This window comes from Frieseomelitta varia, unplaced genomic scaffold, assembly GCF_011392965.1.
Source record: "Frieseomelitta varia isolate USP_RPSP 00005682 unplaced genomic scaffold, Fvar_1.2 scaffold_317, whole genome shotgun sequence".
Classification (NCBI taxonomy): domain Eukaryota; kingdom Metazoa; phylum Arthropoda; class Insecta; order Hymenoptera; family Apidae; genus Frieseomelitta; species Frieseomelitta varia.
In genome coordinates, this window is record NW_025110054.1 from 405,724 (window position 1) to 431,690 (window position 25,967).

Sequence of the window (25,967 nt, forward strand, 5' to 3'; positions counted from 1 at the left end):
CGGCTGCAGTTCCCCGATTTGACACACTAACAACGAAAGTTGGAAATTTTACTCTAGTGCAATGACAGTAACAAAAATACCTCTACTCTAGTGCAATGATAGTAACAAATGTAACCCAACTCTAACTTTTCTCTACTGCAATGACAGTAACCAAAGTAACTCTAGTGCAATCACAGTAACAAATGTATCTCTATTTTACTGCAATGACAGTAACAATAGTAACAACGAACGAGAAAAGAGAAGAGAGGAGGTGTCCCTAACTTTGTCTCAAGTTAAATAAACGTGTCTTTGTACAAAATGCGTTCACAGTGAATTTACAAATACTAACTATCTTATAATTAACTAAAACTAAACGCACGCAACTTAAAGCTAAGACGCACGCATCCCACGATGTCCCTGCGAGATCCCTCGTCGTCCATCGGTGGCCCGCTGGGGGCCCAATAGTTTACTTATCAACTAAGTGTACGTACGGTTCAGTTTAGATCGTGAAATGAAGAAGGAACAAAAATTTTTACGATCTAAACTGAACTGTAGGTTGCGTAGTTCTTAGCTTGATATCGTTTTACATGCATTAATGTTTGTAAAACTCTAATGTTTGTAAAAAGATATCAATTACCAGGTCTCACCACGAGGAGGTGACTACGCACAAGACCCACCCGGGCCCTAATCCCAACCACCCTCCATTACATACAAATAACTCGGCATTCTTAAGGAATGCAAAGATTTTATTCTACTTGGCCCGGGGTTACGAACAAAGGAGACAAACGTTCCATAGTTCATTCTCAAACTTAAGTCTAAGTCTTAACTCTAAAGCGCATATATGAAATTGAACTATGGAACTCTGTCTCCTGAACAACGATCGCGTTAACAGTCATACAATATGTACACTCATACAATCATACATTACATAAATTACATAAGATATTACGTTACATACATTGCATACAATCATACATTACATACATTACATACATTACATACGATCATACGTTTCATACATTGCATGCAATCATACATTACATACATTGCATACAATCAGACATTACATACAATCATATATTATATACGAATGCGAGTCATACAATATGTCACAATCACTCGCAACCTTTCATACTGACCACACACTCGTCTAACATGACAGTTACACAATAATTGTACAATAATTCGCAGCCCTATCAACGCATTCTGTATCAAAGACAAGTTTATTGAACTTTGAACGATATTAGGAGAATGAAACTATCAACACGCTTCAAAATCGTGTTTTGCAAGAGGTACAACGCGAAATGAAACCGCGGTTTGTTACTGTCGTTGTACCAGAGTAGAGTTTCCAACTTTTGCTGTCATTGTACCAAATCGGGGTTCGAGCACTTAGAGGCAAGTAGTCTAGTTGAACCCTTAACGACACAGTGGGGTTCCGTAGAACCACTGGAGTCGGATTACAAAGGACTAGACTACATGAACCTCACCTCGTTCGATTCGAACGCGGCTGCAGTTCCCCGATTTGACACACTAACAACGAAAGTTGGAAACTTTACTCTAGTGCAACGACAGTAACAAAACTAACTGTACTCTAGTGCAATGATAGTAACAAATGTAATCCTACTGTAGCGCAATGACAGTAACAAATGTAACTTTATTCTACTGCAATGACAGTAACCAAAGTAACTTTACTCTAGTGCAGTGACAGTAGCAATAGCAACAACGAACAAGAAAAGAGAAGAGAGGTGGTGTTCCTAACTTTGTCTCAAGTTAAAGAATGCGTTCACAATGTATTTACTAATGTTAACTATCTTATAATTAACTAAAACTAAACGCATGGAACTTAAAAGTAAGACGGACGTTTGTTGCGTTTTGTACAGAATGCGTTCACAATGAATTTACTAATGTTAACTATTTTATAATTAACTAAAACTAAACGCACGCAACTTAAAATTAAAACGCGCGCATCCCACGATGTCCCTGCGAGATCCCTCGTCGTCCATCGGTGACCCGCTGGGGGCCCAATAGTTTACTTATCAACTAATTGTACCTACAGTTCAGTTTAGATCGTGAAATAAAGAATGAACGGAAATTTTCACGTTGTAAACTGAACTGTAGGTTGCGTAGTTCTTAGCTTAATATCGCTTTACAAATATTAAAGTTTACCGTTTTACAATTTAGCTTCATAACGTTTTACAAACTTTAATGTTTGTAAAACATTATCAATTACCAAGACCCACCACGTGGAGGTGACTGCGCACGGGTCTCATTATAATGTATTGTAAATCAGTACTGTTTGATATATCTCTCACACAGATCTCAACTTGTATTGAATTTAAGTAATTTGGTAGAAAGAGAAATGGTATTCGTAAAATAAGGCGTAATTGTTTGATCGATCTAATGACTAATTTAAGATATTCAGGAAATATGCTTGTTTGACAGATGAGTAGTAGAGAACTAAATTATTTTCGAAATTATAGATTCAAAGAGAAATTCAGAAAGTACCCAACAATATTTAAATATCAATAGTATTGTTAGACTAATATTATCTATGTATATGCAGAAATATAACGTATCTTACGGTAATTGTTAAAAAATGGTAACTGATAAAATATATCTTGTTCGACTACAATACAAGTAATGGAGATTCATCTCGTATTCAGGTTCAAATAATCATGATTAAGTGTTAGTCCAACACCAAAGAAACCAAATCATGCAACTTACCGATCGTTGAAGGCAGAATTGTAGATTAGGGTTTGGTTGCGTTGGATTTGATTATATTCCTCCGAACTTCTTGGATACTTCTGCTGATGCTTCTGCTTCTCAAACACTTTCCAGCAATGTGCGTTGGAACACAGTCCACAATCTCTCTTTTAATTAACTTTTAGCACTTTTATCACAATCACTTTCAATATTTTTAACATTCTTTAAATATTAGATAATGTTTAAACAATGTTCAGATATATTATTTGAAACTCACTCGTAAATTTTAGTCAATGTGCACACGACGGAAGTTCAATTGGTAATGAGTCTCCGTACCGCTGAAGGTTAATATAATGTTCCGATTGTCGGTGACCCGGAACTGTTGATAATTTTTTTTTAGTATTTCGAAACTGCTTTTCTATTATACTAATCAATAGTTTTTCGATTTCTATCGCAAGGTTATACTTTCCTAAATACGTGCCAATGTCAGATGTAATAATTTATTAATTTTTAAATCTATAACTGGCTAAAACTAAATTTACACTTTCATAATATTAATTTTTAAGTTATAACTGCATTTATGTATATTAAATAGAAATTTATGCGGACAAAAGTTATGTAGTCAAAAATCGAGATAAGCAGTGGTCGTTTCAGACTAATCGCGCAGTATATAAAAATTTTCACTCGTTTATTGCTGCAAATTGCAAGGAATATATGCATTATGTAACTGTCTTTTCCATTATTGTAAATGATATAATTTAATTGTTATAAATGAATTGTTCAAACTATGAAATAATGCTTGGAAGTTCAATCACTGATTGAATTGCTATAAATAAATGGTTAATTTGTGAAATAATATACAAAAATGTCATTGAAATGCATTATTTTACAGTTTGAATAATTCATTCGAAACAGTTAAATTATTTTATTTCTGCAATATTTCTAGACGCTATTTTATAATTTTCACAATTCTTATATTACGATTCAACAATAAAATTAATTATTTCATTCAATAAGCCAACGTCATTTCTCTTAAGTACATTGTTCAAGATTCTTATAAATTATTAGTTAAAAATTTTAAATAATACTTAGAAACATTACACAAGAGAATTTATCGTTTAATTGTTGCAAGTAAATTATTCGAAATATTAGATATTGTTTAAACAAGTAGAATATTCAGAAATATTATTTAAAAACTCACTCCTAAATTTTGGTCGATGTGTACACGACGGAAGTTTAATTGATAATGAGCCTTCGTACTGTTGAAGGTTAATTTAATGTTCCGATCGTCAATGACCCGGAACTGTTGATAATTTTTTTTTTAGTATTTCGAAACAGCTTTTCTATTATACTAATCAATAGTTTTTAGATTTCTATCGCAAGGTTACACTTTCCTAAATACGTGCCAATGTCAGATGTAATAATTTATTAATTTTTCAATCTATATCTGGCTAAAACTAAATTTACACTTTCACGATATTAATTTCTAATATTATTATAACTGCATTGATGTATATTAAATAGAAATTTATGTACAGAAAAGTTATGTAGTCAAAAATCGAGTTAAGCAACATATAAAAATTTTCACTCGTTTATTGTTTCAAATTACAAGAAATATATGTATTATGTAACTATCTTTTCCGTTATTGTAAATAATATAATTTAATTATTATAAATGAATTGTTTAAACTATGAAATAATGCTTGGACGTTCAATCACTGTCAACAATTGCTATAAATAAATAGTTACATTTGTTAAATAATATACGAAAATATAATCGAAATGCATTATTTTACAATTTGAATAATTCATTTGAAACAATTAAATTTTTAATAAATTATTTTAGTTTTACAATATTTCTACACATTATTTAATAATTTTCACAACTTTTATATCAAATGATTAAATTAATTATTTCATTCAATAATTCAAAGTTGTTTCTCTTAAGTACATTGTTCAAGTCTCTTATAAATTATTAGTTAAAAATTTTAAATATAACTTAGAAACATTACGAAAGAGAATTTATTGTTTAATTGTTGCAGGTATATTGTTAGAAATATTAGATAATGTTTAAACAAGACTCTTATAAATTATTAGTTAAAAATTTTAAATAAATCTTAGAAACATAACAGAAGAGAATTTATTGTTTAATTGTTGCAGGTATATTGTTAGAAATATTAAATAATGTTTAAACAATTAGAATATTCAGAAATATTATTTAAAAACTCACTCCTAAATTTTGGTCGATGTGTACACAACGGAAGTTCAATTAATAATGAGCCTCCGTATTGCTGAAGGTTAATTTTATGTTTCGATCGTCAGTGACCCGGAACTGTTGATAATTTTTTTTTTTAGTTTCTCAAAACGGTATATTTCTATTATACCGTTTCGAGAAACTAAAATCAATAGTTTTTAGATTTTTATCGCAAGGTTACACTTTCATAAATACGTTACAATGTCAAATGTAGTAATTTATTAATTTTTTAATCTATAACGGGCTAAAACTAAATTTACTCTTTCACGATATTAATTTCTAATTTCATTATAACTGCATTGATGTATATTAAATTGAAATTTATCTAGAGAAAAGTTATGTAGTTAAAAATCGAGTTAAGCAGTGTTCGTCGCTTCAGAATAATAATATAGGCGCAATATATAAAAATTTTTCCTCGTTTATTGTTTCAGACAGCAAGAAATATATGTATTATGTAGCTATCTTTTCCGTTATTGTAAATAAAATAATTTAATTATTATAAATGAATTATTGAAACTATGAAATAATACTTGGGAATTCAATCACTGATTCAATTGTTATAAGTAAATAGTTAAAATTGTTAATATACAAAAGTATCATCGAAATGCATTATTTTACAATTTCAATAATTCATTTGAAACAATAAAATTATTTCTACAATATTTCTAGACATTATTTAATAATTTTCACAACTTTTATATGAAACGATTAAATTAATTATTTCATTCAATAATTCAAAGTCATTTCTCTTAAGTACATTGTTCAAGACTCTTATAAATTATTAGTTAAAAATTTTAAATAAGACTTAAAGACATTACAGAAGAGAATTTATTGTTTAATTATTGTAGGTATATTGTTAGGAATAATAGATAATGTTTAAAGAATTAGAATATTCAGAAATATTATTTAAAAACTCACTTCTAAATTTTGGTCGATGTGCACACGACGGAAGTTCAATTGATAATGAATCTCCGTACCGCTGAAGGTTAATAGAATGTTCCGATCGTCGGTGACCCGGAACTGTTGATAATTTTTTTTTAGTATTTCGAAACGGCTTTTCTATTATACTAATCAATAGTTTTTCGATTTCTATCGCAAGGTTACACTTTCCTAAATACGTGCCAATGTCAGATGTAATAATTTATTAATTTTTTAATCTATATCTGGCTAAAACTAAATTTACACTTTCACGATATTAATTTCTAATTTCATTATAACTGCATTGTATATTAAATATATATATTAAATAGAAATTTATGTAGAGAAAAGTTATGTTGTTTCATTATTGCAAGTAAATTATTAGGAAACAGTAGATAATGTTTAAACAATTAGAATATTCAGAAATATTATTTAAAAATTCACTTTGATAGTTTAATCGATGTGCACACGATGAAAGTTCAACTTGTAATGACTTTTTTCTTGCTCAACCTTCAGGTAAAGTCAGTGATGCACAGCAGATGGTAATCTTTGTTAATACTTTCGAAAACATTTTATCTATTCAGCAGTCAGTAATTTTACAGTTTTATTGTTTCATAGCCTTCACTAATTTAGGGCAACGACAAATACTGTAATGTTTATATTTTTTACACTGTGAAACTGCGTTTGCACGGTTAGTTTTTAACTTGTAATTATTCTTGAAATATACTATATGCTCATTTACAAGTCTGCAACATATAATACTAATTTATGCAGAAAATAATGACAGTCAAAAATTAAATTGATCGTTTATCCTTAAGAATAGCTATGCAAATGAGAAATCGTTCACATTGTAATTCAATAATTTTCGATGTAGATGTAATATTATTCCACAGACGAATGAAATGTTAATATTAACATATACATGTATATATATATTTTTTATATTTTTATATTATATATTTTACATATATTAATCGATGCAATTTAATCTACATTCCATATAATCTACGTACGTTGAAAAATGAATAATTTATGAGGTATTTCGACGTTGATTTTATAGAAAGACAAATACAAATAGTATGGAAGTATCGTCTTGCATACGATTTCATAAAAATCTGATTGTCTATAAAATGAATGCAAACTCGAAGCCTGTTTTGTTGCAACGAAAATAATTTCATTTTACATTTTCTCACTTGTCTTTTCGCCTCGATGAACATCGTCGTCTCGATCATTAAGAATTCAAGAGGGAATTCATAAATTCTTAAATTTGATTTCAACGAACAAATTTTATTCCCTCGTTCCTTTTCCTCACTCGTTTTCACAGGACGTTTTACGTTAACGCTGCGGAAAACGAAAAGATATCCGCAGAACCAACATCGAAAGGCCGGATTATTTTGCAAAATACGCGATACCGGATAGTGTGCCAATTAGAAGGATCGAGTGCTGTTTATCAAGCAGAGAACAAGTTTTTCACCGCTCGAAGATGAATGCTTGGCAACGATGGATTTGACGTGGTTACGATCGTCAATTAGAGGTTTCGTGTAACGCGGGACACGGGCTCATTTACGAGCCGTTGTAACGAGGATTAATTGATCGCGGCGATCCATTTGTTTCTTCTTTCCGCTTTGGAATATACATACGTAACACGCAACACGAAGAAGAGCTCGCGGACTCGCGCTCTTAGCCGCTTCTTGGACAGGTTTCAAAGCGATTTGCTGATTCTTGTCGGCATCGAAAGGGTTATTGAGCACGATACTAAACGACGAGACATATTATTCAAATTACTCGTCACTCTAAGCGGATCGACGCTGGATCATCGATCAAAATATCCCGCGTGTCCCTTTAAGGGGATATTCTGGTAATCCGGCAACTTGAAAAAGTCGATTTTCTTTTTACATTTTTAATTCGTAATCTTTGCACGAGGATTTCATTTGTTCGTGGGAAATTTGGAGCATATCTGGAAAAATATACACTGTATACAATGCACATAATATACAAAAATACCTATATAAATATTCAAAGAATAGAGTATATCGAAATACATAATAGATAAAACAGATGAAACAGAGTGTATTATAATGCACAATAGATAAAATTTCGAGATTTCTTCTGGAAACCCGTTTTTCTTTAGTGATGTTCATAAAAATTTCGAAATGCATAAGATCCACAGTCTACTTACCACTATGAAATAGTCGAAAATTTCATAATTATCGAAATAAATTAGCGATAATCGACATAAATGATCGAAAATTTCAACATCGGTACCGTGACTCTCGCGAATGTTTCGGTGAGAATATTATACTTTGATATAGTCGGTGGTTTCAGTCTGAATTTATAAACCTATTAAAAGAATTTAAAAAAGAATATAAAAATAAATATTTAAAAATATATAATAAATATATAAATTATATAAATATATAATAAATATTTAAAAAAAATTGAATTTGCATATCTATTAAAAATTCCTTTACAAACCTACTAAAAGAATTTAAAAGAACTGAATTTATAAACCTATTAAAAATTGTTAGTTCACAAATGTATAAGCTGATCAAAGGAATTAGAATTAAAAGAATTTAAAAGAATTGAATTCATACAGCTGTGAAAAATTCCTAGCCTGAATTTATAAAACCAGTCGAAAGAATTGGGTTTATAAATCTATTGAAAAACATTCCTAGTCTGAATTTGTAAATGAATTTTCCACGAGTCACTAAAAAAAATCACACAGAATCGGTGTCCACTGAGAAATTTCGTCAAGAAAGAGAGAGAAAATATTTCCTCGACGATTCTCTCACGTCCCGAGGAGAATACTTCCTGTGAGAATCGAGCGGCTAACTATCGAGACGCCGATCCGATCTCGAGCCGTCGAAGCCGTCCGAGAGTGAAGCACCGGTATGTCTCCTGACCAGACATACCGGTTGATCGAGCAACCTTTCTGAAGCATGAAGCGCAACAAGTTCAACGAAGCGGACGGTGCGTGTCGAGCTGGCTCGAAAGCCTGGCGTTTGGAAAATCGGAACGTCGCGCGAAATTATCGTCGGACGAGCTGCCGGTCGTAAGCCGTGGTTTTCGATTACAAAATAAAAAGAAGAAGAAGAAGAAAAAAAAAAGAAAAGAAAATAAAGAAATAAAAAAACAAGATCGGGGGACGGTTGCTTTGAAACCCATTCTTTATAATGAGCGGTGTCAGCGTCACGGTTTGTCGACGCTTTCCACGCGATCGTTCAAACAAACCTGCCGGGATCGTTTAGTTCGATTTGCGAAATATAATTGGTTCGAGCAGCGTGAAATGTAATAACCGACGTCTGCGCAAAGGAAACAGAGAGAAAGTACAAAGAGAAAGAGAGTAATTATAATGTAGAGTGGCGAAATACGTTTCGAATGTAAAACGAATGCTCTCATCCGATGTGACAGGGGATATTTCGTTGGCGCAATTCGCGCACGGTGAAATGAAATTGTTACAGTGTTCCCTTAGGTTTTCGGTTGTCGTTTAACGTTTAACGATTGCTTTTGACTCGCGCCGATGACTAATGACGATTATTTGGGACTGCTTGCTCCACTGGTGTAATTGGTACGTGCCAGTAACTTAAAGTGGAAGCTTCAAGTGGACGAATGAGAAGCTTGAACTCCTCGACTTATGATTCGTTCTATGGATACTTGCTTGTTGAAATGAAGCTGGTGGATTTTTTGAACCCTCTGCCTCAGGTGATTTTTCCTTTCGATCTTCAGATTTGTTGTAATCAGATATAGAGTAATGAAACGTTACATGTAATTTATTTAGTATATAATGTATGTAATTTAGTAGTATTTTATAATATATAATAATATTTATTCAATAATGTATTATATAATATAAAGTAATATATATATAATTATATACAATATTATATATATATATATATATATATAATTTAGTAATATTTTATAATATTTAATAATATATTATATATTATATAATATAAAGTAACAGATGTATAATTATATAATATATATAATTTAGTAGTATTTTATAATATATAATAATATTTATTAAATAATATATTATATATTATATAATAGAAAGTAATATATATAATTATATATAATATATTTATTTATTATATTTTCATCTACGTAGCGAGTGAGAAAGTGTGGGTACATTCTGAAAAATCTCAGAAATAGTAAAAGACTTTTTTTCGTGGTTAAAACCATCATGGTCTTGAAGATTGAAATCATCTCTTTACAACGATCCGTCAAAATTTGCTGTATGATTTTTTTTTACTATTTTACTGGAAATTATCAGGATTGCTAGAATTAAATTATCAGGATGTTAGAATTTCTTGAATCCTGATGTTCAAAACTCGATGAAAAAAAAATCCTACAGCAAATTCTAAGACCTCGTTTCCTCACAAAGAGGACATCTCAATTTTCAAGACCGCGACGAATCAATGAAAAGGTGTTTCCAACGTTCTTAAAGATGTTTGAATCTTTACTACACACAATTCTAGGCAACAGAAAATTTACTCACTGTGATGTCATGTAATGTAAAGTCATCTTTAAAAAAGAAAAAAAAGAAACCGAAAACTCACTGTGAAAAGCAGAGACCTTACGAGTTGAAAACGAGAGTGGATCGTTACACGATCCATTTTTTTTTCGCGAAGTCGCAGTTATTTCAGTCTTCTATCTTCACTTTCTGCAGTTCTTATCTGCCCGAGTCCACCGGCCGCGAGGGGTTGGAACATAGGCCTATAAATTGTCAGCGAACAATTTTGCTCTCTGCTGTTTGATCGTTGCAAACGTTGCTGACTAACGAGTGACTTACTTGGAATTGCTAATTTTGGTGATAAAGGAAACGCCGAAAGGAAGCGGATAAAACGTTTCGAGAGATCACGGCACGGTGTACGAGCTGATTGCCCCCCTTCACTCTCGGTCTTTCGTTTGACGGCGAATGCACCGTGTAACGTAACAAATTTGGGAGGATTAACCTGAGAGTGCCGAGATGTGCTCGTCCGCGCGAGCCAGTTTAGTACGCGTTAGAACGCGGCCCTCTCCTGTCAGTTGGCACAGAAGTAATTTTAAACGTCACTCAAAATACCGTCGGCGAGCCGAGCCACGACCGCTGTAACGAGTGTAGTAATCGGTGCATCACGATTTCTCCGCTGGAAACAGAGAATATGGTCGTTGCCCGAGCGAAATATCCACTTGGCTGATTGCGAGTGTCTGCGCCGCGCGAAACTCGGCCGTTTTCTTATTTACGCGGAGGCAACCAGTTGGTTTCCAAGCAATTCGTTGTTTTTGCGATTTTTTTGGGTAGATTAAGGTGACGAGAAAATTTTTAATGCCTTCTCTCTCTCTCTCTCTCTTTTTCATCGAAGAAGTATCAGATGTGTTTGTAACAGAACGAAAATAAATTTCAATAATTTTGTACTGATATTGATACTATTGATGTTGTAATTTCGATTTTATTATAATTTAATAGTTCAATATATGGCAGTAAATTATAATAAATTTAACAATTTTATGTTATTCTATTTTTAATCTATTGTTATTGTTGTTGTTATTGATTCTCAGTAATTGATTTCTTCGACAGTAATCACGAGGACGATGTATTTACAAATAATGTAATCAATGAATGACACTAATGGGTTACAATTTATATTACAATTTATATTGCAACAAAAATTCGCTAGAAATTTTGAAAGGAATTCCCCCAGAGTGGCTAATAATTCATCATAATTCAATGTTAAAGAATTATTAAAAGAAAAATTATCTGGACTTTTTCTAAGATAGATAATAATTTATTATAGTTTATTATTCCACGACGAACGTGTGTCAACCACAGCAAAAGAAACCCAAAGCATCTTGGAATTTCCTCCAACTGGGCTACACGAAATCCAGAAAGGAAATATAAAAGGATGATTGTAGGAAATTGAAAAGAAAATAAAAATTATCTGGACTTTTCTAAGCTAGATAACAATTCATTGTAATTTATTATTCCACGGCAAAACGTGTATCAACCACAGCGAAAGAAACCCAACGCAGCCCAAAGGAATTTCTTCAACGAAATCCAGAAGGAAAATATAAAAAAGTGAAAGGAAGAAGTAGAATCATCGGGACTTGAGCGTATTCTAGGAAAGCGAGCGAATAAGCAGGCGCGTGCCACAAACTGTTATCTACGCGACAGAACAATATGCTGGCGACGCGTTCAAAAGGCTGGCAGCGTATAATGGATGTCGCAACGTGGACAGGAAGGGTTGTCAGCTCGGAGGGCCGAAAAACGAACGCGTCGTCCGAGGCGGGCAGACGCGCGCCGGCTGGCCGAGCATCCGTCTTCAAGCGCGAAATGCAACGAGCTGGCTCAACGAGGCGGACCGAGGCGGATCCGGGGGCCTAGACTCGAGCACAATCAACAACATCTAAGAGCTGGAAAAGCGATATCGCAGCGCGCGCGCGTCGTGCCAAGTGGAACAGAATGGTGGAACGGAGAGCGCGAAGGCTTGAAGGAACGCGGCGAGCCGAGCCGAACCGAGCGGTTACCAGCGCCGCGATGAGTCAGCCTGACCGCGCCGATCGTCCTCAGCTGACTCTGTTGCAACCGGCTGCACGCCGGTGATAGGTCACCGCACCTTGCCTCCCGATCTTCTCCACGCTCGGCTCGCGCGCAGACGAGACGATCTCGCGGCCGAGTGATTCAACGTTGTCATTGTCTCGCGTGGTTCGTGCGTTTTGTTTTTCACATTTCGAAATGAAAGCCTGTCTGGTAGCACCGGCGCGGTGAAAGGTGTTTCACGGTGTTTCTCGATGGAACGTGAGAATTGAATTTGAAGAATTTTTTGTGGTCTTCATGTTTGATTTGGATCGATCGAGTTCGCGGTGGTTTGAGTTGCGACGTTTCGCGTAGGAACTGAATTTAAGGGACTTTCTCTTTTTTTCTTTCTTTCGATTCGAATTGATCTGAACCCAGAATTTTTTTGGGCTGGTTTGACGTTTGGTGTTTCGTGTGAAGAATCTTTTCGTTTTCTCGCAATCTCGGTTCAAATTGATCGATTTCGGGGTTGGAATTTGATGTTTCGTACGAATATTAAGTTTTGTTTAAATTGATCAACTTTGCGGTGATTTAAGTTTAATGTTTTATATAAGAATTTTTTTCTTTTTTAAGTTCAATTTAATTTGATCAAGTTTGAAGCGATTTGATGTTTGACGTTTCATGTGAGAATTTGAGTTTAAGGAATTTTTTTCTTCTTTAAATTTGATTTAAATCGACCAATTTTGATTTGGTGTTTAATGAGAATTTATATCTTTCAAATTCAATTTAATTTAATCAAGTTTGAAGCGATTTGATGTTTGACGTTTCATGTGAGAATTTGAGTTTAAGGAATTTTTTTCTTCTTTAAATTTGATTTAAATCGACCAATTTTGATTTGGTGTTTAATGAGAATTTATATCTTTCAAATTCAATTTAATTTAATCAAGTTTGAAGCGATTTGATGTTTGATGTTTCATGTGAGAATTTGAGTTTAAAGAATTTTCTTCTTCTTTAAATTTGATTTAAATCGATCAATTTTGATTTGATATCTAATGTTTCACATGAGAATTTATATCTTTCAAGTTCAATTTAATGTGATCACGTTTGAAGCGATTTGATATTTGATGTTTCATGTGAGAATTTGAGTTTAAAGAATTTTCTTCTTCTTTAAATTTGATTTAAATCGACCAATTTTGATTTGGAGTTTAATATTTCATATGAGAATTTATATCCTTTAAGTTCACTTTAATTTGATCAAGTTTGGAATGGTTTGATGTTTGAAGTTTCATATGAGAAACGAGTGGAAAGAATTTTAATATATATATTAATATGTAAATATATATATATATACACAATAAAATTTTTACAGAAATTATAAATTGGCCATTTTTGACCACTTTGACTTTGGTAGTCCTAGTGTTTTGGCCTGTCGCTAGTTGCTCATCGTAGCTTCCAGCGACAAGACGGTGTCTCGCAAGTTGCTCGTCAACGTTGGAGAACTTCCACCTGGCGGAGCTCGTAAAATGCAGCTTGCACTCGCAAGTATTATAATTGCGGACGCGACTCGAGCGAGCAGCCCTTGGAGAACCAGCGTTCACGATGAAAGAAAGGAGAGACCTTTCGAGCGCTGTTTCAACAGCGATGTTACCGGCGGAATTGCAAAAATCGCGAGCGAGTCGATCGTCAGCTCGCCGCGAGGGAAGAGACTTATGTACATCTGCCTTGGAGTTCGTCGTACCATTTCCTTTTTTTTTTTTGTTTCACCTGGTTGGTACCTGGTTGACACCTGGTTTTATTACCTCATTGCACCTACTTGCACGACCTTTGCCACTTTAAAACATGGCACACGCCGCGATGTCAATGACCTCGTCACCGAACCCGCTATTTTCATCTTGACACTCGAGCTCACTTCAAGTGCGAAGTGACTCCGAGGTCAATGTCTCGAGAGAAATCTCCCTTCTCGTAGTCGCAGGGTATTCTTCCTTCGGTGGAAATTTCCGTATCGTCGTTATACTGTCTTAGTGAGCTTTTTCTTTTTATTATAACTTTCACGAATTTGCGAAAGAAAAGACCAAAGATTTCGAAAGTGTGAACTCTTTTCTTTTTCTTGATGAAGGTTGTAGTATGTTCTAGAAACACCACCATTAGATCTGTTGTTATTGTTATCAGTGTTATTTTTTGTAAACTTAGTTATAAATTTAGTATTATTCGTTAAAAACTTTGTCTCTCGATTCAGTCTTATAGTTATATTTTTTTTTACAGTTGTATTGAATGCTGAATACTAAGGTCATGTAACAAAAATTCGAAAATCCCAATATTTCGTCATTTAACCCTAATGTTCCAAATTCAATAAAATAGTGAAAAAAAGAACATCGAGTACAACGAGTTTTAAAAAATCATTGTAAAGAAAAAGAATTCAATCTTCAAGACAATCATAGTACGTTTAGTCGTTTCGAAAATTTTTTTAATGTTCTCGCGGGCGTTTGAATTTTCACAATTTTCGAGGAAACACCACTCGCTACAAAATTTTCGAAAAGAGCAAATCCACGACCGAGTCAAAGCACAAGCTTGATGATTTAAAATGAGACGAAAGTGGATCGTTATATAATTTTTTTTCCTTTACGAAATCATGTCAAATTTAAGTTGTTTACAATTTTTCATTGTCACTGGTACAGTTATGCTCATACATAATGTACGTACGTAGGTTCGCGCGTGTAATAATATTCAAGCGTTTGTCGCAATGCAAATTGCCAGACGCCCGGTTTTCTCCCATTTGGCTCGGTTGACCCAGTCCGAATGCGCTATATTTGTCGCGGTGGCATTTTCAATCGCGCCGAAACGCGCGATCCGCGAGCGAGGGAACCCGCCGATTGTCTAAACTTTCGTGATAGGTGAGAGGTTCATGCATCTATTAGCGAGTTCGCTCTGTCGTATGTCAGAGGCCGGCAACGGGTTAACGGACTTGTTCCGGTTTCCGAGGAGTCGTCGTTCGGCCCCGTGTATCGGGCCGTCGGCTGACAAATTTTCCCCTCCGTATGATTAATCGACGAGACGCGTGGTCGTCGCGTGACACGCCGCGCTTTCGTGTACGTGTGTCACCTGCCGTTTCCGTGTCACGCGTATCGCGTGCTTCCGGTTATGTAGTTCGTCACGAGGAAAAAAAAGAAAAGAAAAAAGAAAAAGAGAGATGAGATATAAAATTCTATATTTTCGCTTCGCATATTTATCGCGACAGGTGTGATAGGTGTAGTTGTTTGTTGACCTTGAAAACTTGAAAAAAAAAAGAAGAAACTTCTTATCAGTTACTGGCCTTTTGACACCATTCGCATGAGTTGGGCATGAGAAATATTTTCTGAACTCAGGTTTAAAATCTAAATTTAACCTGAATCTAATCTATTTTTTTTTTTTTTTTCGTGGAAGAAATCTTCAAAAAGCCTCCTCTGAGGGGAGGGATGAAGTGGTGTTGGATTTTTACCGACTGAAACCTGCTCTGCACATTGGGGAGTTCAAGAACCGAGACAATACACTTCCTCCCTGACATCCGAACCTAATTTATATTATAACCTAAATCTGAACCTAACCTCTTTTTTTTTTCGTGGAAGAAATCTTCAAAAAACAACTCAAAAGCCTCCTCTGGGGGGAGGAATGAGGTGGTGTTGGATTTTTACCGACTGAAACCTGCTCTGCACATTGGGGAGTTCAGGAACCGAGATAATACACTGTCTCCCCGAAATCCGAATCTAACCTAAATCTAACCTAAATCCAACCGCTGGAAGAATAACACCGTTAGATAAATTATAGTTAAATAATATAGTTATATTATAGTATAATAAATTAGATAGATAAATTATAGTTAAATAAATTATAGTTATATTATAGTATAATAAATTAGATAGATAAATTATAGTTAGATAAATTATAGTTAAATAAATTATAGTTAGATAAGTTATAGTTAAATAAATTATGGTTAGATAACTTATAGTTAAATAAATTATAGTTAAATAATATAGTTATATTATAGTATAATAAATTAGGTAGATAAATTATAGTTAAATAATATAATTATATTATAGTATATTATAGTATGATATAGTCATATTATAGTATAATAATATAGTTTAGATAAATTCTGAAGATTTTAGATTTTTAAACGTTTCGAAGGCTTCCGAAACGAAAGAGAAATCGTTGAATAAACGAGCAAGCGCGCACGGTGGTAATAGCACGCGTCCGTTAATCCGGCTCGTAAATTATTGCCGGCTAGATCGTAGATATCGCGATATCATCCGAAGCGCGCCGGCTGGTCGTTCGTACGCGATGATTTGTCCGTGGAGGCGCGCACCGCGAGCAAAAACGTGTACCATTCATTACGCGAAAGATTGTTCCTTGAATGCCTCGGAGTCTAATGAGCAGCGCGTTCATCGGTTCATTAGCAGCTTCGAGAGAATATTAGCCGATTAAGGCCTGGCAATCTCGTTCGTTCTTCGCTTAACTGGTGTTGCCGATCGTCATGAAAACGATCGTCGAGGCACACAGTGACTCCCAGTTAACATTGAGATACGCTCGAGAGGTTGCACAATTTTCAATGGTTGCAGTATGAGGAAAATTAAAGAATTTTCTTTTTTAGATTTCATTTCATTTCAAATATCATTTGAAATGTCATTTTAAAGGTAATTTGTTTGTTTTGTCGTGTTCGTGTTGTTCAATTGGTGGCCTGTGCTTGGAAATTCAAATTTGAACGAAGGTATCTGGAGTTTAAACGAAATGTGAAATAATTCTTATTAGTATATATTATACATGATTCGTTTTATATTAAGTAACATCTTGATATGTTAGAAATTCCTACGCTCGGTATAAGATTGAAATATAAAAATTTAAAGATGATAATAAAATATAAAATATAAAGATATAAAAATATAATAATACAAAATGTAAAATATAAAAATTTATGAAGATATAATTGCTTTGTCAGAGAAATGCAAATTTGAACAGAAAACACTCACTAGTATGTATGATTCTTTCTACATCAAGTTTCATATTAAATAACTTTTTCAGACGTTACAAATTTTTACCGACAGTGACTTATTGAAAGATTGAAATACAAAAATCCGCGAATCGTAGCTTTAATCGTAAAAAAATTCAAGTTGTGCTTACGAAACGGTCAGAATCTTCATTCTTCGGAATTTGGAATTTCTTGTATTTTATTTTCCAAAAAAAAAAAAAAAAGAAAAAACAATCTCTTTCAACTTTCCTTACTTCGCAGCCATTCGAAGCCCCGTAGTAATCCCGGTAATGGATTAAGTTACTATTTCGTTGACCAGTCGCCTTCCTCCTCCGCTTTTTCTCCCCTCTCTCAGCTGAATCGTCCGTTTTACAACGCCATCCGTCCCCAGGCACCGCTTCCGCGTGCATAATGCAAGGTGAGCGCGGCGGCTAATGTAAATTAAGCCGTGCATGCATATTAAGTACGTGTTGTTCGCCGCGTAACGGACGCACGCGTTGGTATAATCTCAGTGTAACACATTCGTTGATGGCGGGGGAGAGGGGGCGAGGGAAGGAAGCAGGCGAGCGCGCGTTAAATTATTCGCGGCTCCATCCGCGGAACGGTGCCCCGATAGGACGCGTCGTTACGTTTTTCGAGCAATTTTTTTTCGGCTTTGGCTCAACATTTTTTTCGACCGGCTGTTTTCGCTGGGGATTCACCCTAACGACGGCCATTTTTAGCGCTGGTAAAACGCGGCCATTAATACCGCAACTGCCAAAGTGGTCAAAATGAAAAATTCAACATTTTTATTTGTACCGGTATATATTTTTAGATACCCGAGTGATTTTGAATCAAATGTATTAATAGAAGCTTGCGTTCCACGTTGTATTGATTTGTCTCGATTTATTAATCTTTTTTTTTTTTTTTGTACCTTGCACCTTTAATTTCTTTGCTGCGAATGTTGTACTTTAGTCGTCGGTAGTGATAGCGTTGAAACTAACTGATATATAGATAACTATATTTATAATAAGCAAACTTTATGGCAGGAACTATGGCAGGAAAAATTAGTTTCCACTCTGTTCATTCTGTCTCACTGAACTATTTTCGCTGTCTTCTTTTTAACTTTAGCAGTTACTGTAAAGAAAACATATATATAAATATATATACACTTATATTTATATATAAATAAAAAAACAATTAATATATATTTATATGTATATAATAATAATAATTTATATTATTTATAAATATATGTACATTAATATTATAAATATATGTAGGTATATATATACCTAATGTGAGTATTATAACTGCGACACTCTCAACGCAGTGGAGAGATTGACGCAGTGGAGGGGATAGCGCTAGTGATCAGGAAAGTGGGGTGGGGGCAAGGGCCGCCAGTTAGCCACCTCTGCCGTAAGTAATACATATTTTTATTAATTTCTAAAACGTCTTTACAATAATATCGCTTCCACTGTCTTCATCACTATTTGTCGTTTTATCGCCATCGAAATTCGACAAGCAATCGAAGGGAACATTAACTTGGAACGAAATTAGCTTTACATCCGAACTGTTTTAAGCTCGCTTTTTTTTGAAAGATTTACATCGTTCAATCGGTGGGAAAATAAAGATACTTGTTGTTTGAAAATCGTAAAATTTCAAATATTTCTGAAAATTTTCACTTGTGACGAAGATCTACTGTGTGTTTTGAATATTGGCATCTTTACAACGACCTCTTGGAACCTACGATGTTTTTTTTATTTTTACTATTTTATTGAGCTCTGAACGTTGGAGTTAAACGACGAAATTCTTGAGTTTTCGTCATTTAATTCTATCGTTCAAAGTTTAATAAAATGTCGAAAAATGTCTTACTATAAAAAGAAGACCTCAGTCTTCAAAATAATGGTGGATCTTGTCACAGAGAAACTTTTTCGACGTCTTTTCAGAAACGTTTGAATCGTCACAGTTTTCGAAAAAGGAAATATCATGTAAAAAAGGAAAAAGAAGAAAAAAAAAAAACGAAATGAGATCAAGTGATTATTTACAACTTTCTTCCGAATTATCGACAATTTTTCACCGGTTATTGGTTCGTTTATGCTGTTCGCTGTACGTAAACCTAAATCATTCGACGCTGGGGCTAACATCGTTTCACGCCTTGATCCGTCGTTAATTCTAGCGTTGAGCAAACGATAGCGCAGCGTGATTCATACTCACCTAATTTCTCTCTCCCAAGTTCCATCCCGCTAGCAGTTGAGCCGACGGCGTGAGCCGTTGTAGAAAACATTTCCTGTAAACAGTAATGAATCATCAGCGTGGAATTAAATTAAGTGTTAACCGCGGCGCAAAGAAGCGTGACTGTCGGCTGACAGCTCGTGTTTCTCGATTAACTCGATTTTCCACGCGATACGGGCCTTTGATTTCGCGTTACGTAACCCCTCTCAGGTTGAGATCTGGACGGAGATGTGTGCGAATTTTGCCGTGCGTCAGATTATATATAACACAAGCGATATCGTCGAACGGGACCAGTCCGCGCTGGCATTTAAAATTCTGGCCAATGTTTTCTCTCGCCAGCCGGTTTTTCGAGTATTATGTACGCTGTCAAACGACTGTTTGCAAAACTTTCCAACTTTTCCGTGAGTGCGACTGAAGAATTTGCCGAGAGCGGGGATTTATAAATGGGTCTCTATTTTTTGAAACGCGGGTCGTAGAAAAGTTTGTCGAAGAATGTGACAAATCCTGATGAAATGTTGTTAAGACTAGTAAAGTATAAAAATAAAAACCTTTCTGTCGATAATCCGTTAAAATCTTCTTTAAGTGAATGCGCGCGCACAAAAAAAAAAAAAAGAATCTCTAGTTTGGTCGATTTTCAACGTTGGAGAAAAATTTAAAGGAGGATACACTTACAAAGTTTTAAGAAAAATTTGAAGCCTACAAGTTGAGAAATTGAACCTGGAATTCTACGATTTTAAACGAAATACCTTAAGAGTGCTCGAGCACGTCATTAACAAAGAAAACACTTTCAATTGGACGTTCCTCGCCATTTAATGAGTCTTTTAAACCAGCTGCTGTCATTATATTTGATTCTAGCTGACGCCGTTATATTTGATTACAATTGTGTAATTAATAGTTGGACACTTGCAATCCAAACTGTCGAAACGAGTGCATTCGACGGGCAACAAGTATTTAATCTAAATTCCTAAACACGCATGGGGGAGAAGTTTAATCGTAACTCGCAGCTCGTCAATTTGACACAGTGCGAATTAATTGAATTATCGGCGATAAAATGGGAACGGTGGTTTGACGGCGTTGTTACGATTCATTTTATGGAGTTCCGAGCATGTACGTTCGGCCGCTGTACGCTCTGCAGCAGGATGAAAGTTATTGGAGCGGCAGGAACCGTTCCAGAATGATACTCGTAAAATGAGTCGTAGAATATTAAAAGTCTGGAACAGTTGGCAGTGGTTCTACAGGGTTGGAGCGCATTTAAACTGGAATTAAATCGCTAGCCTTGCTACTTGGCAACCGTCCGCTAATTCAGACCACCGGCAAAGTAATTCTCTCGCACATTTTTCACGAGTATCCATCGTGGGAGGGGGCGGCTGGATCGTTCGGGGAGGTGTAATTAGCTGCAAACACCTTCGAAGTGGGACGCCTCCTCTTCCAACGAACGTGTATCTCCTCCTTTGATCGCTGGATTTCCTCGTTGTTTGTATCATTAAGATTTTTGTCACCGCAGAGAGATAGATTTGCTACTGTCCGGTTCGTTTTTTTTTTTTTTTGGTTTTTACACGTTGTAATATGTAATTTGAGGTTTTCAGTTTACGGTCTGACATTTCTGATTTTCCATATTCGAATTTTGATTATCCACGGTGGAACGTTCGATCATTCGAATTTACAGCCTAATTACATATGTACAGCCTAATTACACACGTTTCAATTGTTGTACGTTTATATTTTAGAATACGTATTCTCGTCTCAAATGCCCTTTCAATGTAAATTATGAATTTCAAATTTTAATAAAAATATTGAAATTTTTTTTATGGGATGATAAGACCCTATAGAATTTTATAGTAATTTATTTTTGTATTCGATATAAAACTTAAATTAACATTTGATTGGATGAATTATTAAATTTAATAAATCTCAATTTTAAAAAACTTTAATCAAAGAAAATAATTCGATCTTTAATTTAAAATTAATAGAATAAATTACCCTAGGGATAACAGCGTTATATTTTTTTTATAGAAAAAAAAAATGATTGCGATTACGATAAATTTTAAATTTAGAAATTTAATAATTAAGTCTGTTCGATTTTTAAAGTATTACATGATTTGAGTTCAGTACTAAGTCAGATTGGTTTCTATTTATAAAAATATTTAAATTATTTGCCCCCCCTTTTAGTGTATATTTATATTACAATTATTTACCCCCCCCCCCCCCCAAAAAAACTAGTGTCACTTCTTTATAATTTAATTCAATTTTACAGTATATATTCTGTGCTTAGCAATAATACAATTATTGATTTAAAAAAAAAAACCTAGTGTCACTTCTTTATAATTTAATTCAATTTTACAATATACATTCTGTGCTTAGCAATAATACAATTATTGATTTAAAAAAAAACCTAGTGTCACTTCTTTATAATTTAATTCAATTTGACAATATATATTCTGTGCTTAGCAACAATACAATTATTGATTAAAAAAAGAAAACCTAGTGTCACTTCTTTATAATTTAATCTAATTTTACAGCAGTATAATCGTCATCGTTCTAGCGACACAATGTAGACACTTACAATTAGTACATTCTCAAAAGTGGCGCCACAGATAACAGGTTAACACGCAAAAAGTTACATTTTTTCCTGACATTTTACTTGTCTCTCGTATCCTCTGCACTTTTCTAGCTTTCAATCTCTCGCGAGTAAACGCTCGTATCCATCGATTTACTCTCGCCTGTCCTCTCCTTTTCAATTTCCTCCATTTGCAACCGAGTCTAATAGAATCACCTAATCGAATCGAATCATTTGATCGTAGTTCTACTTCGTAGAGATCGCGAGAACGGTAGTTTTCGGTCTTTAGCCTTTGACACTGAGGTGGTTCGCATCTGCTTGCTTCGCGACGCGAGCGTGGACGATAGGATTGAGCGATTAGGGGGAATCCAACGGTTCACAGATCCTTATCGCTCACCGATGTCGCGGACGCGGTTCGAAGCAACCCCGCAGCTCGTTTCGCCAATTCTTTATTCGATAACAGAACCAGCTCTACGCCGGTCTGTTTCATCTTTACGGTTTGAACTCGTTTTACATTCAACGCGCGTGCCACGTCGATGCAAGTTAGATTCGTTTTGAAACAGCCCGCGCCGGACGTTCCTCGCGTCGTTCTATCGTGTCCCGGTTGCTTTCATTCTCTTGTGAATCACTCAGATAACCGACTGGACGTGTTTCTTCCACGTGCGACACGGTGAATTCGGTTTGTTTCTCGCCGGGTTCTCAATAAATCGAAATTAATTTCACTCTTCCCCTTCTTTTTATGCTGAATTTTTCTTTTTTCTTAATAAACCGAGATTAATTTATTTTTTATTTTGAATTACTTTTTTTACACTCTTTTTTGTATTACTTTTCAATTTTGAATTCTTTCACAGCAGCTTATTTATTTGTTTAAAACTTATTGAAAATAATTGAAGCATTGTTAAAAAATAAAATATATTATTAAAAAAGAAAATTAATGTACTAATATATTTTATTAAAAAAATAAAATTAATATATTGATATATTTTATTAAAAAATAAATAATTTTTGTGAGCAGTATATATATATGTAATAAGTCACGTTTTCAAAAACTTTCGCGGGCAAAAGCACAGTGCACGTGCACGCGTGTATTTCAAGATACGACGATCTCTGGTACAGATCGCAGGGATTCCCAGGTAGTAGGTACGTATGTATATACGTGGCACGCGTGTGGTCCATCCGCGACCTCTCTGTTTTCGGGTCGAGTCCGAAAAAGGTCCGCGTATATAAGTATTGTGATGTACGATCGGCCGGTGTCGTTACTCCTCCGTGGCTGCTTGACCTTTGTCCATTTGCTTCTCTGCCCGAATCTTCTCCACCGCCGGCCAATTCCCGTAAATATTTACGTGCCACCGCGGCAGAAAGAATGGGAAATGCCCGAACGACACCGGGCAATTTATAAAGGAAGCTCGCCAGATTTATAAAGCAGGTCTTCTTCCTTTACTTCTCTGATTTTTTTTTTTTGTTAAATCGTTACGCGTTATTTATAAGCGAGTATGAAATACGCTCCTCCAGAGACGGAGCCACGAAGAACCGTTCTCTTCTCCGATAACGGAAGTCGTCGAAACCCGTGACGTCCATTTTCTTTTGGCTGATCGAAGATACTTTGATCAGTCGTGGCAGAAATTCGAGAATTCTAAGAAACTTTGTCGTGCTACGTCTATGGTAATTCACGTGGGCATTTTGAATATTTTTGAATATTTATAGAAAACATTGGACATTATATATATAATATAATAATAATATATATAGAAAATATATAATATATGATAAATATATAAAATATCTAAACTATAAAATATAATATACGATACTACTATATAATATACTTAACCTAAACCTAACCTATAAAATATATAATATGCCCAACCTAAATCCATAAAATATATAATACACTTAACCTAAACCTACTTTATAAAATATACCTATCCTAAATATAATATAATATACCTATCCTAAACCTAATCTATAAAATGTATGATATACCTAACCTAAACCGAACCTATAAAATACATAATATGCCCAACCTAAACCTAACCCATAAAATATGTAATATACTTAACCTAAACCTACTTTATAAAATATATAATATACCTAACCTAAACCTAACCTATAAAATATATAATATATATTTACTTTACGCAATTTCATCTATTAACGAAGTTTCCATATCCAGCTGATCGAAACAAATAAATAAATATCGCACGAATTAGGCTATAAATTCATTCTAAATGAGAAGTTCACGTTCACAACAGGCAACAGGATTGAGAGTCGAGATGAAAATATAAGTTTCGAAACGGAAGGAGCATAGGAATGAAACGAATGGCACGCGTGGATGGTAGGTTCTTCTTCTGCTCTTCGATCCCTTCGGAGCCCTTTGTTTTTGTTGTTGGCCCTTATTGCGTTCGCCGGCAACGTGGAGTCGTTAAGATGTGTCTCATTGTCATAGAGAGGGCATAAACCATCCGCTTGGTGGCTGGTTAATACGGCGACGTGTTTTATTGCCGGAGGAACCGGCGTATCGCCGTTCCAGCCGGCGTTTGATAAATGCGCGACGTGTTGGTACACGGCCGCCGCGATTTTGCCTAAGAAATTATTGGATTTTCGGCCGCGACGCGATCCTGCACGCCAAAGGTAAAAAACGGCGGCAAACCACCGATATTTTGCCCACGCGGATTTTTATTGAGATTGGAATTAAACGTTCCTCGTAAACAGGCGATTGTATGTATCTTTTTTCATTTCTCCACGGAGGTCTAAGATCGTTTAATTTATTCATTCGATGCTGTTTTTTATGACAAACGATCCTCAGATAGATATTATGGATATTAGGGGTAATATGGTGAAAAAGTTGATTTGTGCAAGAAACTATTTTTTTTTTTTTTTTTTAGTAATTACTTAAGACCCACATGATCATTAACTATATAATCTACGTCTGAAAATACAAAAAAAAAGAAAAAAAGAAAGAAAAAAGAAAAAATACGAAATGAAATTGAATTCATAGCTCGGAAACCAAGATTGAATGTGGATATATGAACAATATTTTAACTAAATACAATATTGCATTTTTATACAATGTCGGTAGTCTAATAATCGCTTCTACACAAAGTCATATTTTCGGGAACATAGAAAAAAATCGAATTGCTTTTTCCTACCAAGTATTATGAAAAACACTATGCTTCGAATATTTTACATATTTTTCCACAGCACGTGCATTCTGTATAATCTTGCATCTTTAAATTTCTCACAAACGCGGTCCAACGATCGTATCCAGAGATTTTTTAGCCCGCGGGATTGGAATGATCGTGTTTTTGTTAAATTATTAATAATAATAACACGTACGATACGACTGACATTATAAAGCAAATATTAATAAAGTCTCGCTAACTTTCGAATTCTCTTCCCTTTACTAACGAATCGTCCCTTTTCTCTGTTGCAGGTAAGAAACAACTCTCCAATATCAATCCTTTGCGCTGGCAACTGGTTTGCGGACCATAACGAGTGACCGAACCGTACGCAATAATTTGTCTCTTTCTGTTTCTTTTGAACTCGTCGGTACGATATTGCTGGATAAAAATTATTAAGAGGTAATTTATAATATATATAATAATTGTATTAATAATTTATATTATATATAATATATAATTATGTATTATAATGTTGTATAATTTTTCAAGAAGTAGGGGAATTGTTTCCTAACATATCACACCAAGAAACGTTACTAGAGGTATTTTCATTTTATTTAATCAAATACCTCTAAAATGAAAAATAATTAATAATTTTAATTATTAATAAAATAATACGTTAAATGCTATACATTCTCTTGAACCCTTTCAATCATATATTA